This window comes from Aythya ferina (assembly GCF_964211825.1).
Source record: "Aythya ferina genome assembly, chromosome: 2".
NCBI classification, from domain to species: Eukaryota; Metazoa; Chordata; class Aves; order Anseriformes; family Anatidae; genus Aythya; species Aythya ferina.
Window position 1 is genome coordinate 15,733,545 of NC_140297.1, and position 15,886 is coordinate 15,749,430.

Sequence of the window (15,886 nt, forward strand, 5' to 3'; positions counted from 1 at the left end):
AAACTCTGACAGGCTTGGTGCAGTGACTGGGGACTCCCTGGGGAGCCTGTTTCAGTGTGCGAGCACCCTCTTGGTGAAGAACCTCTTCCTGATGTCCAGCCTAAACCTCCCCTGCTTCAGCTTGACACCATTCCTGTGGGTCCTATCACCAGTCACTAAAGAGAACAGATCGGTGCCTGTCCCTCTGCTCCCCCTCATGAGGAAGCTGTAGACTGTGATGAGGTCTTCCCTCAGCTCCCTCTTTTCCCAGCTGAACAGGTCAAGTAACCTCAGCCGCCCATCATACATCTTCCCCTCGAGGCCCTTCACCATCTTTGTAGCCCTTTTTCAACCAATCCTTCCTAGGGGAGAAGGGGCAAGTGAAGTGGGACTGGGAAGAGTGCAATTTTAACTGCTTTTAGTCTTGTTCTGCAAGTTGAAAATGCAGAGGGTATCAATCGACTAGGCAATGTAACGGGGAGAGGAGGGATGTGAAGAAAAATGTAATACATATGGATGAGACGGCTGTATAAGGCTATATTTAGTTTATCTTTGAAAAGTAAGAGGGTGATGGCTATCTAGGGGGAAAGAAAGGGTGTGTTGAGGGCCACACGGCATGGTGCAGCAGATCTGTATTGTAGATACTTTAAAGGTAAAGATCATTGTGGAGTCAGTCATGCCCGTGTATACCAGGCACGTTGATATTACTGAATCAAGCTAAATCTACTACGTCTTTTCTACCTAAGAAACTGGGGGAAGTTTTGATAAATACCTCTAGCAAGTAAGGAGAGCAGCGGAGACCAAATTCTCGGCATTCCCCAATGCAGAAGACTGGGTGTGGAGGACTCCCAGGTGCCCCCAGCAGCAAGCCCTCTGTCCCTGTGGCCTCTCTTCGAGTAGCTCGTACCACCAGCAGCCCCTGATAATGTTCGGAAAGGGAACTTGGACTTCTCTGCATGCGTGGGGTCATTGGGAGCATATGCCTTGTAGCTGGTAGCACCGCGCTGGAGGTGGCTGTGGAGCCTCTCAGACTTTTTGGCGGGTGCTTGGCCGGGCTTTGCATCGGCAGCAGTGTTAAAAAGGGAATAAATTCATTGATTCATTGAATTCATTAATTCATTACCTCAGCGAGGCTGCCGAGGCTGGGGCTGAGGCCCGGACACCAAACGGCCCCGGTGCCGCCAGGGGGAGCGCGGCGCCCACCCGGCCCCCGCCCGCAGCCCCGGCCTCAGGCCGCGGGGCCCGGCTGCAGGGCGGCGGCTCGAGCCGGGCCTTGTGCCTGGCAGCAGCTCCCCAAGCCCTGCTCCCACACGGCTCCGTCCCACGGGGTCCATCCCCCAGTCCCAAACTGCTCCAACACGGGTCCCCCACGGGTGGCAGCTCCCCCCAGACCTCCTGCTCCTGCATGGGCTCCTCTCCACGGGCTGCAGCTCCAGATGTTGTTTTTTTTTCCCCCTTCTTAACTTTGCTCTCCCAGAGGCCCACCCAGTGTCACTCCCTGGCTTGGCTCTGGCCAGCAGCAGCTCCCATTGAAGCCGTCTGGAGCTGGCTCTGCTCTGACATGGGGCAGCTGCTGGGCTCTGCTCACAGAGGCCACCCCTGCAGCCCCCTGTTACCAAAACCTTGCCACATAAACCCAATACAACTCCCCGTGTCCTTTTCTGCAGGGCTGCTGTGCAGCCACTTGTTACCCTTGATGCCTTCACCCCACCTGTGGGGAGAAACCCTATCGGCTTTCTAGAGGTGCAGCATGAGGCAGATCCCCTGATGCATGACCTTTACTGAGCCACTTAAACCTGCAGAATTCATACTTATGCTATTTCTGTTTTTCAACTAGCTCTACTGTTGTCATGCAGAACAAGTGCCATTTGTCACAAAGAAACGCTCCGGGAGCAGCCCCTGCATGTGTCTTTCAACACTGCTCTGTGTAAAGTGATGACTGTAAAACTCTTCTGTCCCACAGAGGTGCGTAAAATTGAATCTTGACACTAAAATATTGTGAAAAGCTGCATATTGTGTTCCTGAATAAGCACTGCAATATTCTTCTAGGCATTTTCTGCTCTTTATTTAAACAATTTTTGCAGGAAGATATTTGGAAACATCACGAGATTTCCTATCTTTGAGCTGCGAAGCAGTGATATAAGATGCAAAAAGTCAGAAGTCTCATCTGTGCAATGGGTGAATCATTGTCAAATGCACTCACAGGTGAAGCTCTGAGACATTTTTGTATTCCTCTCTCATCTCCAGCTGACTTGTCTCCATTGATCCACAGACACATGAGCAGCATGAGAGAGGTGGGAAGAGTCATTCCTGATGAGAAATGGATTTCTTCCCCCACACTCATTATTTTAGAGGACTGTCAGTTTCCCTTGGCAGCCCATACAATGGGCTGCGTAATAAATGCAGATAGCATAAAATTAATGTTTCATTCCCATGGTGACAAGCAGTGGCATCCAGTTCCAGCGCAGGATAATTCAGTGACAATATGGCAGCAAACAAGCGCTTTGCCTGTTACGGGCTAATCAGAGATGCAGAGTGTTTGAATTGGACTAAAAAGCTCCACATAGCTGAGCCCGAGTTTATTAACCTGGAGACACACTGGTGGAAACGAGCAGGAAATGAGAGAATGTGCATAAAAAATGAGCTGAAGCACATAAAAATATGCATAAAAGCCCGAGTCGATTTTAATAAAACATTTCCTTCTCCTTTTCATCTGGCTCTAACCAGCGGCTTTGCAGAAGGTGTCAGGAGAGAACTGTGTCCACACCTGAGTGCAGGAGATGAGTGTGTGTGGGGACGAGCGAGGGGATGCCTGGTGATGGAGCTGGTAGAGATCAGGCCTTCAGGGCTGCCCGCCTGGCACACAGCAGAGACACCACCTGCGGTTTGGTGGTTTGTGTTTGGTCAGACAAGCAGCCCTCCCGCTTCCTTTGGCAACACACAGCAAGGCAGGGTGGCAGGGAACCAGAGCCAGAGGTGTTGGGGAACTTCTGCATGAAAGAGCCTCTGTAGACACAAGCGATTCACAGCAGTGGCACTCCGGGGTGGCTGAAGCCAGGGTGTCCCGAGCCCTGCAGCACCCTGCCAGGCTGCTGGGGAGGGGGCTGCTGGTCCTGGGGCTGGCTCTGAGGCTCCTTCACTTCTCCTTGGCTGCCTGTGTCCCCTCCTGCACAGCTCAACCATGGCTGGTAATGGGGCTTCATTAGACCCGATAGTAAGTGTGCCTTTCTTTTGACTTTATAATACATACAGGTGGGCACTGCAGAGGCAAGAAGATACCGAGGTCTTGAGACAACCTGCAAAGGACAGACGTGCCAGGAGAGGGAATTCAGCTGGCATGACTTGCCCCAGGGTTTCGTTCTGCGGGGCAGCAGCTCTGCAGAGAGGGCAGGACGGGCTGGCAGCCTCTGAGGGAAGCAGGGCCATGCGAGGCCCCCCTTCTGTGTGTGCTGGGCTGTGTGTGCTGCGTGTTTCTGAAAGGCCACTTCGCCGTGTGTGCTCTCAGTCAGAGCAATGCCTCGTTACTGCCTGGGATAAAGCTTGTGGGTGCTATTTGCTGTTTGCTTTTCATCAGATTAGTTGTTTAAGAGTGTCTTACTCATGTCCCTAAGAATTATTCGAAAGATTCTTATCACACTTGGTATTTTTTTTTATTAACGAAAGCTCTTGGAGCCACATCTGACAAGTTTTGTTGATCATAATCTCGTGGCTGGGAACTGATCTTGGTAGCCATGGAAGCAGAACTTCTGGTTTTTAAAGTCAAGTCCACAAAGAAGTGGAGTAAGGGGGAGCAGGTCATTTAAATTACTGAGCAGTTAATAAGGCTTTTTTTTCTGTGACTGGTTCCACGTTTTCTAATTTAAAGCACTAAGTAATGAATAGGAACAAAATCTTTTGACAGCTATTTCTACTGTGGTAAATGATGAAAGTGGGTAACGCGGATGCACACGATGCCTTGAGGCCTTTCTGCTGACCGTGGGCTGCAAACACCACAGCGGGCTGAGCACATGGGAAACGTTGTGATGTTCCCCGTGAAGGAGGATGGCAAGTGTTTGAATGCAAACCAGGCTGGACTGGACTTCACAGGTGTTCCTGGAAACCCCCTGAATCCTGCCCCTGGTTCTGCAGGAAGCTGCAGTGTGTCCTGTTTACAAGCCTCATTAAGGTAGGGCTGTGAGTCCTGCTGTGCCTGTGTATTGGGTTTATGTGGCAAGGTTCTGGTAGCGGGGGGCTTCAGGGGTGGCCTCTGTGAGCAGAGCCCAGCAGCTGCCCCAGGTCAGAGCAGAGCCAGCTCCAGATGGCTCCAGTGGGAGCTGCTGCTGGCCAGAGCCGAGCCAGGGAGCGACACTGGGTGGGCCTCTGGGAGAGCAGAGTTAAGAAAAGGGAAAAAGTAGAAAAAAAAAATCCCCCCAAAACAACTGCTGCACAGCAGCCACCCCTGCAGCCCCCCCACCACCAAAACACACCCCACGAAGGCTCCATATTTACCATTACTATTACTGAAATCAAGCTGGCAGCTGGCAGCAAATCATCTGGGTGCTGTAGGTACCTCCAGCCACCACCTATGTGACCACCACTTCAACTGTAACCCATGCAGTCCCCCTCCCAGCAGCCCACCAGCAACGCAGTGACAATCTCATTTCTTCCCTGCCCCCCTGGGCCTCTAGCCCACAGAATTGTGCTTACTCGACCCAATAAATATTTATGGCATTGAGACAAAGAAAGGGAGAGTTTCAGCAGGTGGAGCTGAGGGCAGGGAGAGCGTGGAACTGCCCTTGGGCGGAGGAAGGGGCTGGAGCCGGGTTCCCCACGCCTCGGCTGACTGCTTTAACCGCAAAACCATGGGTGGAAGCAGCAGCAACAAAAACAAAGCCCGGCACCTAAGTGAACCAAAGCAGAAAGCCATGAGTCACACCTGGGTCTACAGAGAGGATTCCTTGCTCACACTTCCTTTACACCTTCAAAGAGCTGAAAAACCACCTCTTTTTGTTGGTGGTGTTGGTTGTGTTTTTGTTTTGTTTGTTTCATTTTGATTTTGATTTTTAAAAATGGGATTCGAATGAATGGTTGTAAAGAGGCATTTGAACCTGTTTGAACCCGTTTGAACCCTCACGTGGAGCAGGGCTGGGCTCTGCCCTCCTTGTTCTCGCTGCTCCGACTTTTAATCTCATGGGTGGCACCCGCCTCTTCTGCGCCCGCTGCGTCATCGGGATGTTGTGAATGCCGGCCTGAAAGGTACACACCACGGGGTGCTCGCACAGCCCAGGTCATCCCCATCACCCTCAACCGTGTTATTGCGAGACATCTGGGGTGAGTCCCATGAGTGGCATCACGCCGCAGCATTGTTTTCTGGGCTGAAACTGATGGCTAGAGGAGGAGAGCAGGGCAATGCGTTTAGCTGAGGAGCGAAGGTTATCTTATCTCTATATTACTGATACAATCGTTTATATTTGACTCAGCGAGTGCTCACTTACACATTCGGTAACAAATACCCATTAAAGTCAGATGGAAGCTGGCTGCTGTCTATAACAACAAACTCCTCAAGCTACACACAGCACTACACAAGCATGCAGCATTTATCCAGCTTCTACGTGCATAGGTTTAGCTCTACACATACATACGTGCACATACACATGTGTTTGCATTTTCTACTCCTTGAGACAGTTCTGCTGATCCACTGATGCTGAAGCAGCCTTGTGGGTGCTCCCTGGGTGACACAGCCCAATCCAGAGTGGGATATGTGTGCTGGGGGACACCGAGGCATCCTCCTGAGGGCTGAGCCCTCCCCAGCACCAGGGAGGCTGTGGATGGAGACCCCAGGGAACAGGACGGGCACAGGGAGCATCCCAGTCATACGAAGCTGCTTGCTGCCACCTCTCTTTGTGCACAAGCTTCCCCAGAGCATCAGCACAACAGATGATCTCGTCCTGCTCTCTGACTTACTTGGAAAAAGATCTGTCAGCCCGTATTGACTCACCCTGCAGTGAGACTAATGCTTCCCAAACAGCTGCAGGTCTCTCCTACCCCCTGAAATATTCTTGTGGGGGTGTGATGTGGAATATGTTCCCCTTTAAAATGTTAGTTTCATTTGATGTGTGTGCTAATGAGTGTGCAATACTGTCACTGAGATTACCCAAGAGTGTCACATGCTGGAGACTCTGTACCATTTGTTTCTCTAATGACACTTCTTAATGCTAGAAATTTTAAACTATCTATCTGTTAAAAGTGAAAAGCAAACAAACAGATATTGGGAAACTCTTGCTTAAGATGGGGAAAACGGCTCCCGGGGGAAAAGCTTTTTATTGCTCTCAGTTTATGAAACTCTTCACAGAGGTCAGAATTTTTCCTGTTTGAGGATTGTGTATGTGGGCACAGAACGATTTTCTGACAGTCTCATAATACCTTGGTAGCAGAGCTAGAATATCTTTTATTAATCAGGCATTAAATAATTAACGTTAATAACCAGCTAAGATGCTGACGAAGGATGTGGGGCTGTGTTCAGACTAAAGTACCTTGCTCTTGGTCTGCCTCTTAAGCTGCTTTCCCGGGAGCTCGGCGATGAACGTTGTGTCTTTACCTCTTCGCCTCTGCTCGCCGAGCGGCGGCCACCCCGTCTCCTCTTGAACAGCAGGGCAGCCCCCTGCCCAAAAGAAAGGTACTATTAAAGGCAAAACCAACCAGCACCCAAAAACCAGGTCAGGGCACTGCCTGGGAGGGAGTGAGCTTGCTCATGCTCACTCACCTCCTTGGTGGTGGGGCAGCCCCTGTGGCCGCCGTGCTGCAGGATGGCCAGCTGAGGCTGTTGGGAGGAGCGTGATTCAGTCATGTTCCAGGTAAACCCTCGGGTTGGGTGCTGCTCACCCAGAGGGGGTAGAATCCCCTCTTCCCTTTTTGGCAAAAGCACGGGTGGATTTCCATCCTGCAGCGGGATGTGCCCCCAGCTGATACGACTTGCCCCTGGGTCACTGTAACGTCATCCTTCTTGGGTGACCGGCTTGGCCACGTCACCTATTTGATGTACTCCTGTCAACCCCGGCTGTGTGAGCGGGAACGAGCACAGAAGCACTCATCAGGACAGCAGTAATTAGCTGCAACTTTGGAAATGAAATGCGTAATTACTGCTGTTCCACGTGCCAAGTACCAGGCATGCAATGAGAGGGTTGTGATGGTGATTAGGGATTGCAGAGTTTTAGAGCAATTGCTGCTCCCCAAATCCCGCTCAACTCATAAAAAATGTCCCCAGGCAATCATAACCCATTGTGCAGCACCAGGCAGAGGGGCGCTTTGCATCTCTCAGTAACTCTTTTGCAGTTTTATCTCCAAAGAGGTAGAAATCTGTCTGCACTGGGGCACATGTGTGGGTGACAAAGTCAGCCTTGAGCCCAAATGAGATCCAGCCCCTCAAAAATCAGGCAGTGAGCACTGCAGGTCCTCCTGCTCACCCTTCCTGGCCTGAAATCTCCCCCTATGCAACCTCCGTGAGCCCCTTCCCTCCCTCACGAGTGTCTCCCTTCCCCAGGGGCAGGGAGCAGATGCGTGACCGGAGGCACAGGGCCGGTGTTGGCAGCACCCGAGTGGTCACCACAGGTTGTCCTCTGGTCCTACTGAAGGCTTTGGGCATCACAGGGATGCTGCCACATAGGGTTGGTTTGGGAAGAAAGTTGGCATTTCTGTGCATTGGGTTGTTCTCAGGCACGGTGAGTGCAGGTGGCTGGGGCATCTTCATCTTTCCTTGAGAAATTATTTCACCTTGTTATCAAATAATTCATCACGGAATCTAATGAGATCACCTTTGAAGCATTAAACACCCCTTTACGTTGGTTCTGTCTTCTCACCAATACCTTTTGTTTTATTAGTTCAGTTTTATACCCTCCAGAAGCGAGGTGCTGTGCAGAGAGGAGATTTGGCTGCTCTCAGTTTCATGGTGCTGGCTTCCAGCACTGCTTCTGCTGCCCTGCGATGCTTGCCTGGAGGTGTCCGGGAGCAACCGTGTGTGCATCAGCCGTAACGTCACAGAGTCGTGTTTGGGCCCTATCAATACCCGTATCGATCAGGACCGTGTCAGTGTTCTGGCCTAGAAAAGCGATAGCCCAAGCTGTTATATTAACAGAACTATTCCAGCTCCCAACCTCTTTCCCCAAGCATTGAGAGCAAGGTATCCTCACACAGCCTGTGGTGCGATGTGCCAGGGATGGACATGAATTTTGCCTGTGTTTCTGCCCGAGCTGGGGCGGGGAAGCTGTTTGTGTCCTTTCCATGGCAGGACCAGGAGAAAGCCAGCCCCAGAGGGATGGAGGGTTAAGGACACTCCTGGTCTGCTCTGGTCACAGACAGCCCCTGTGTGGGATCTGCAGCCCTGTGATGGCTGGACACAGGTCACGCTGCCACTTTTGCCCCCCAAAATACCTTGCCCAAACATGGTGCTGTAGCAAAACATGACCAAAACACAGGGGTAAAATAATCACTCATAAAAGCAGGAGCTGCTCATGCAGATGGCACAGCAAATGGAGAGAAGCACCGGCATCTCCATGATGCACCACAGGAGCTGTCTCCCTGTGTTGCTGTCCAGTGGAAGTCATTCATGCACAGCAGTATAAAATTACCCTAAGCTGCATGCTGTAAGGGTCTTGGCTTGTTGTCTCTGGTTGGATAGCCCTCAATCCCATAGCAATGACCATAATAAAAAGTGTCCACATCAAAACAAAATCCCTTTCTAACACCCTGTGCTGTAAAATAGAAGTGTTGCTGGTGGGCTGAGATGCGATGGGTGCTTTTATGCACTGCCCCTGTCCCACCACCCCCACCAGTGTTTTGGGGTGGTGAGGGGACATCCTGGGTGACAACCCTGCTGCCTGCCCGGCTGCATCCAGCCCCTGAGTCCTCCCACCTGGCCAGGGCACAATGAGCAAGGGAAGGGGGACAAATCAAGGGGAAAAGCACAAATAAAAGGAATATTGAACATACAGAATGGGAAAAGTATTGGTAGATAAACCTTGGTCTCGTATTTGGCAGTACTGGCTGACACCAAAATACTTTGCTAAGAGTAACATCAGGTAACATCATATGGCTTGCAAATGAGCTTCTTTATTATGAGCTTAGAAAAGAGACTCTAGCCCCCAGGACTGTTCTTTCTTTTTGATTTGCAAGGAACTAAACTTTTTTTCCTTTCTTTCTTTTTCACCAAATGCCTCCCACCCCTATAGCCCAGGCTCCTCTAGCCCTGTGGCTGTCTTTCCTCAGCAGTTTGAACTGCCTGCAACTTTCACACCTGTCCCCAGCCCCTACTGCTTCAGTTTTTGGAGCCTTCCACCCCATAATGGTCCTATTACGGTATTTAACTACTCCCACCTTGAATAATGTAAGATTAACTTAATTCCATGTCTTATTTACATAATAATTGGTATTAAATCTCTGAATCCTGATGCCATATTATCACTGCTGCAGCTACGGGGGCTGATCCAAGAACCAAATATTGTTTTCTCTGTAGGCTTCCCACAACACTACATGGATGCCGGAAAATGCCATTATTGTTCTGAACAAGGATGCAGCCCCATCCCAGCACCGTGAACTGGTCTGAGAAAATTACTGTTTTGACTTCAGCAGCTGGACTAAGTGTTAATAAAAGAAACAAAGATTGGCGTGAGATGTACGTAAATTTTTCAGGTGTTTCTTTTAGGTTAAAAAGGCCTTGTTCACCCACCTAAACCATTCCATCTGATGCAAAGCACATTTTTCTCCTGCATTTACTTAAAAAAAAAAAAAGGCTACCTGCACAGATCTGTACTAACAACAGTACCACACACAGCAGGAGGAAAAGACGGGCTGCATTTTCCTGTTTCCCCAGGGAAACTTAAATCTGTAATTCAGATCTCCCAGTGCACAGCTCACCTCTACTTCTGCAGCTGTGCGAGGTCAGTGGGATCAGGGACCACACAGGGCACGTGGGGCTGCACACTTCAGGGTCTGCCCTGGGTTCGGCTGGCCCAGAGGGGATGAGGATGAACACAGGGGGACCCAATACATGAGAGACAATGAGAGACAATGAGAGACATCCCAAGCAGAGGTCCTGTGGAGCAGAGGTCCTGTGGGACACAGACCCAGCACTGCCACTGAAGAGGATGGAAAAAATGTCTTTGAGAGTTATTTGGTTGCCTACACAAGGACCAGAGGTGGGAGCCTTTGGGCAGGTGGAGACCACATGGAAGAGACAGCAGTGAGACAAAACATTTTCTGAACAATGATCTAATTAAGGATTAGAGAAACTGCTGCATGGTGTAATTAGGAGATTACCGCCTGGCATGGGTTAGGCTCAACAGAAAGATCCGTGCCCTGCTGTATAAAATCTTCCAGGCTTGGAAATGGAAACCCGTAAGCAAAAGTTCTTCGCTGCCGTAACCTCGTGTCCTGAGGCGCTGCTAAGGCACTGTGAGGCTTGCTGGTCATGGAGAAAATCAGCACCTATGAGGTCTCCTGGGCTGGAGGCAGAGAAAGCCACAACAGGAGGTGGCTGGCACCTCCACGGGCTGCTGCCTTGTCCCTGTGGGGAAGTGGTCATGGCTCAGCCTGGCATCTGGAGGGAGGAACAGGCCTGTGCCCAGCCCAGGTGCTGCAGAAGGTTGGCCAGGGCAGACTCAGTCAGCTAATGACAGAAAACGTTGTGAAAGTCAGCCACAGCAGTTAAATCCCCCTACCTCCTGCCCCAAAGCATTTCTGAAATCTCATTAACTCAAAATGAAACCAAATCGTTCCTCAAAATGGACCCCCAGCGGGATGGGTTGTCTGGAGAGGAACCAGAGAGGCGGTGGAGGCTCCTCAGAGACCTTCAGGAGCCCCCTGGCCATGGCCCTGGGCTCCCTGCTCCTGGTGGCCCTGCGTGAGCTGGGGTTGGGCCTGCTGGGCCCAGAGCTCCCTGCCAGCCTCAGCCAGTTGTGGTTCTGTGATTAATCCTTGCTAAAGGTCAATAAAACATCTCAGTAAACAACCCCTGGATCAAGCAGCGAGACCAATGCTGTTATTCAGCCGCAGTGTCTTCCATTGTGCCCACAGCTGTGGATTCACCAGAGGAGACCAAAGGGGAATGTGGAAGATCAGAGCCCTCCTGCAGCTCCGAGCCCTTCCGTGTGTTTCCTTGTCACGCAGTAGGGTTGCAGTGCTCCTACAGCATCATCTTCTCTTCCCGTACTACTTTTTTCTTTTACCTACTATTAATTCTTCAGTGTAGGAACCACCTGTTTACTGTGGTATATCTACAACTCGTTTGCGGCAGTACGGATAATAAATGCTAACAATTTTAAACATTTCAGATAACTCCTTACATACTCTACAGCACACAGGTATATAATAAAATAATCATCTTCATTTTAGTGCCAACTAACAATGATAAATTAATGGATGAAATGCATGTGGCAAAATCCCAGTGAAGGAAGGCCCTGAAACCTCTGCAGAACCAATTTCTTTTCTCTTTTGGAAACTCAAAAATAAATGTAAAGTTTCAATGCCCATCAGAGGTGTCAGGTAATAAGAGAAGATCTTGAACAAATCAAAGCTTCTTTTGCTTTGGGGAACCTGGTTGATTTTAACCAGGTCATTTGCCTTTCTCTTGCTGTGCAATCACAGAATCAAAAATTGCAGAATTTACAGAAAATAGATAGTCATCAGCACGTCATCTTGTCAGACTGATTTGTCTGGAGACGAATGCCTGTCAGATTTCCTCAGCCTTGGAAGCTGATCTGAATACTGTCTGTGGCCTAGCAACCTCATCAAAGTCCCCAGCGCTCACACCAACAAAATATTCAGGACACTGAAATGAAGATATTTATACATGTGGGTTTGATTAAACCATCCTCTTTTAAAGTATAATTCAGGATTATTTTGCAATTTTTATCTATAATATGAACTAAATCCATGTCGTACACTATAGGTTTGTCTAGCAAGGTTAACTGTCTCCCACCTGCACTGTACTTTCTTAGTTGAGATTATTTCCTCCTTAGGTACCTTACTCAGCCTTTTGCTACCTGCCAATCCAATAATTAAAAAAAAATGTTTAAAGTTGTAAGTAAAGGAAAATTTTAGAACTAGAAAAAGTAACCTGCTTGCTGCTATAAAAGCACCTATCTGTGGGATATTTAATGACTGCAGCATACAGTCAGGTAAAAAAGGTAACAGATAATTGGAGCTGTCATCTCACCTGCCATTAAGAGATTAATTAATTTTCCTCTGACAGTGGTATCAGTTGAGCTTCAACATCAAGACACATGATATGAAACCATAGAAGTTTGATTAAAGTTCTTTTTAAAAGTGCATGTTGGTAGTCATCTGCCTTGATGCTACAAAGCACTGTAGCTGCTTTTTCTTTTCTTTTCTTTTCTTTTCTTTTCTTTTCTTTTCTTTTCTTTTCTTTTCTTTTCTTTTCTTTTCTTTTCTTTTCTTTTCTTTTCTTTTCTTTTCTTTTCTTTTCTTTTCTTTTCTTTTCTTTTCCTTTCCTTTCCTTTCCTTTCCTTTCCTTTCCTTTCCTTTCCTTTCCTTTCCTTTCCTTTCCTTTCCTTTCCTTTCCTTTCCTTTCCTTTCCTTTCCTTTCCTTTCTTTTCCTTTCTTTTCCTTTCTTTTCCTTTCTTTTCTTTTCTTTTCTTTTCTTTTCTTTTCTTTTCTTTTCTTTTCTTTTCTTTTCTTTTCTTTTCTTTTCTTTTCTTTTCTTTTCTTTTCTTTTCTTTTCTTTTCTTTTCTTTTCTTTTCTTTTCTTTTCTTTTCTTTTCTTTTCTTTTCTTTTCTTTTTTCCCACTTTAGGCCTAGCAGGACCATTGGGTGGTTTGTCAGAGGCCACAGAAAGGCAACATTGATACTGTGCTGGAGCTTAGCAGCTCTGAAAATTAAAATGCATTCCCATTTCTGAGTGCTTTTTTTGTTTTTGTAGGATGTTAAAGCTTTTATTGCTTATAAAATATCTAGTTGCTTAGGGGAATTTTAAATGAGAGTCTTCTCACTTGTGCTTGGAATTAATTAACCTCTGGGAGGAGAAAAGTCTTCCTGTGTATCTAAACAAACGCCCTGGAAAGATCTGTGCTTAAAAGATAGCCTCCCAGCTGCATGACAGCCTTGCTCCATGTAACAAGACCATCGCAGCAGCGCTGCAGTTGCTTTATGGTTCCCCCAGGGCTCTGGGGACAACCTGTGCCCAGAAAGCCCCTGGAGATGCCACCTTGCGCTGCCCCGAGGCCCAGCTCCCGGCTTGCTGGCTTCCATCCGGGCTGAAGCTTGCACATTTCACAGCTGTGATGACGCCCAGTCAGTGCCTGCTGTTAACGATTTAAGTGGCCTGACTGTATTTCCAGGAATTTGGGTGAGGTTCGCTGGCAGTCCACCCTGCCTTTCCGGCAGATGGCAATAACCCATAGCGGGTGAGCAGCAGGGCGGGAATGCACCCAGGGCGCTGTGGGGCATCAGCAGGGCTGGGGCGGAGAGGGCAAGGCAGGAGAGAGAGAGCAAGCCCGTGAATAATAGATGACTAAAACCTAGCCAGGCAGCAAGTGCATACACAGGAGAGGGGGAGAGTGCATAATTCATCTGTAAATGCTTTGGGGGGAATTTTAAATAAAGAGGAGAGACAAGTCACAGATTGCCTTCGTTTCTTTCCTAGGTTTTGCAGCTCTGGAAGCATGCTTTTGTGCACCCATGCAGGCCCTAAATCGCAGAGATGACCCGGCTGCAGTCAGATATCTGTCAGGTGGTGTGGTGGCCTCTCCGGGGTACCAAGTTTGGCTGCGGCACCACCTATAAACAACTGCTGCATGCAACATTGCGGGACGAAGGTGGCAAGCGTAGGGGATGTACCTTCAGGAAGAGCACGATGCAACACTGCCTGGCTCGTGGCAACTTCATAGCTCCTGGAAATACCACGGAGGAATTTCTATCCCGTGATTCACTGTTAATTATCCTACTCACTTGGCAAACCATCTGATTTATGTCAGATTGGTTTTTGTCACAGCGAATGGAGACCTGTTTAACCGTTTTGGTTTTCTCTGGAATAAACAAGGAAACAGGAGAGTACACTACAGACCTGGAGTCTATAAATAATTATTTCCTTGGGAATCAAGCACACTGATGTCTAGAAGTGATAATTTTGTGTGATAAACCTATATCCTGCATTTGGTAAGATTCAGTTCCTCAAAATCTTGCTGGCGTTACAGACCCGTAAATACAGACCCCATAATGCCAGATCAAAGGTCTGTTTGTGCCGAAATCCCTGCTCTAAGAGCCAAAACATTCAAAGTTCTTTTGGAGTAAATGAGACAACCTGCCCTGGTTTTCTGTTCACTGAGGGGAGGGACAAAAGACCGGTTTATGCTGTAAAACCTGCGGGTTTACAGCCGCTGCTGTTACACAGGGACCTGTGTAAAGCTCCTTTGTTTTCTGAGCTCGCTACACTCCTGGCCTCAGTGAAAGACTTGGGCAACAAGTCCTGTGTTCTCATCTGTGTGAAAAACATTCTCAGTTTCTAATTTGTAACATTTGACTATCACTGAATGTTCCCTTCTTTCTTCTTCTTTTTTTTTTTCTTATCCTATTTTCTTTTATGAAAGAAAGCAATTGGAAAGTCTTGACCTGCTTTCCTTCTTTCCTTTTACAATGTTATATTTTTTTCTTATCATTTTTCCTTGTATGGGTCTCTCCCAAAAGGAAAGCACTCTCATTTTTGCCTGTCTCTTAAAAAAAGGCACAATAAAGTAGGAAGAATGATTAATGCCCACTCTTAAAACATACAGAGCAACCCTGAAATATTTTTATGGGAAAAGGAAGTTCTTCTCCTTTTATGTCTCACTTGCTCTCTCCCAAGAAGCAAATTAAAAATGCTGAGGAAGAGAATTGCTTTGTGTGGCGATGTGTTTGACATCCTAATAATAACATAACTGAAAGTGCAATAGCTGAAGACCTCTATTTGTTAAAACACAGTGACTTTTTATTATTTACTCACCACCTTGCCAGCAGACCTGTTTTAACTTCTATTGTCATGACAGCTTCTCAGCCTGCACAGCAACAACTTGTTTCATAATTATTATTGAACGGTTGGGTGTTCAGCACCTCATGAGATGTTTGGCTTGTGGCATGCATGGAGTACGTGCTCTGGATTGCCAGCTCTGTCTTTTTTGCTGCTCTGTTACAAGGGAGCTGCTGCAGTGAGGTGAGAGCTGGTGCATCACTTGGTGCTGGACGGCCTGACCCAGAAAACTGCAGTCTGAGAGACCTGCTGCAAGTACAGAGGAGGAATGGGTGATGCCAGCAGTAAATTCACAAGAATAATATGGTCCCATCCATTCAAAAAAGTAATAAATTTGATCTGAATTCATTTGAATGATGCTGCCTAGGGAGAGAAAATGACCAGGGATGTGACTGCATTTCCATCATAGAGCTGGGGGAGGGGGTGCCTCTTTTTGCACGTTCACTAAAGATGTGGAAGATGCAGGTTCAGTGTCTGCTCAAGGCTTTCAAGCCCCCTCCACCTCCCCTTTCTGAGCACGTCACCGCTAACCCCTGTGCCATTAAACGTTCGGGGGTGCTTGCAATCCTGTTGCTGCTGTTACAGCTAGCATTAATTATTAAAGATTCACTGGTGAAGGGACGCCGCTTCAGATATCTCCCATCCTGGAGGAGTGCTCCAGGCTGAGAAGCATCCACGGCCTTTGTTAGAATGATTGCTTATGTATTTTCCATGATCCATAATGGTGCCAGCCAGGGGGATTGAAGGTGGCCCACTTCAGAGTGGCTGCCCCATGGTCAGGATGCTAATCTGGGGGAGATGGCAGATGACTTTCAACCCAGTTTCTTCTGCATTTGAACTAAACTACAAGGTCTTTGTTTTGCCATGAAAACTCTCACATTTAAATTTGTTTTGCCCCAAGCTTGGGGCTTGTTT

The 15,886-nt window shown here is 48.1% G+C and overlaps 1 long non-coding RNA gene across 1 annotated transcript; it reads left to right on the forward strand.

Moving 5' to 3' along the window:
* The first annotated feature begins 2,885 nt into the window (after window positions 1–2,885).
* Window positions 2,886–14,894, forward strand: LOC311432590. The gene is made up of 2 exons (XR_014690155.1): window positions 2,886–3,193; window positions 13,613–14,894. It is a non-coding gene; the product is annotated as an uncharacterized lncRNA (long non-coding RNA).
* Window positions 14,895–15,886: the final 992 nt, after the last annotated feature.